The sequence below is a fragment of the Salvelinus alpinus genome, chromosome 20 (genome assembly GCF_045679555.1).
Source record: "Salvelinus alpinus chromosome 20, SLU_Salpinus.1, whole genome shotgun sequence".
NCBI lineage: Eukaryota > Metazoa > Chordata > Actinopteri > Salmoniformes > Salmonidae > Salvelinus > Salvelinus alpinus.
In genome coordinates this window covers 40025724-40026601 of record NC_092105.1, presented here as the reverse complement: position 1 = coordinate 40026601, position 878 = coordinate 40025724, and positions in this window count along the sequence as shown.

The following is an 878-nucleotide window of genomic DNA, read 5'->3' as shown; positions in this document are numbered from 1 at the left end:
GCACTCTGGGGATTGGGACAGCATTTGGGGAGTCGATCCTGGATAACACCCCACGGCACGCCACCATTGTTACCCGGGAATTCAGTGAACTCCTCCGCATCGACCAGAGGGAGTTCAAGTCTCTGTGGGAGGTAAGCACCTCTGCAGTACTCCTCACTATTGTGGATTCATGCTTTCAATACACCATCCAGTATGACTTACCTAGATAGTAGCTGTAGTTAAGTATCAGTGGACTGATAATACCCACGCTGGAAATAATGAGGCTTTGTGGGGGTTCTATATTCTGGGATTTTCTTTGATCTCTGCAAAAGTGAGCGTGCAGAATTGTTGGTAAGTTGTTTACCCTTTGAGGTGTGCCTCTGAGGCATTGGTTTTTACTTGTGTTTATACACTGTGTATAGATCACGTGAGCAGGACATGAATGCTTAAAGTAGACCACAAGAAATAGCCTTTCTTTTAAAAAATATATTTTAATTGGGATAGTATTTCTTGAGCGGTAGCTCATGAAGCATCTGTTTAAAGTTTCATTAGACCGTTTGACCACTAGGGGGAAGTGCACTTCTTCATATTGTGTGGATACATTTACAATTGTGGTTAGATCGCTCGCTTCATCATTTAAGTCAACATTTGGAGCCATTCTCCTCTTCAATTAGTCTAGGAAAAATAGTGCTCCTGCAAAGATTCTTTGCCATATCTGTGAAACATTGTTCCTTGTACTCAGGGCATGATAATTCCATGGGAAATAATTTTTTGAAGAGCAGTAATGATATCTGAATGTCTCCGCAGCAGGTTAGACAGTTATATCCCTTGCCACTGTGTCCCTTCCTGCTCCACTGAGCTCCTCTCCCCCCAGCAGTACAGGAAGGTACTAAGGACTG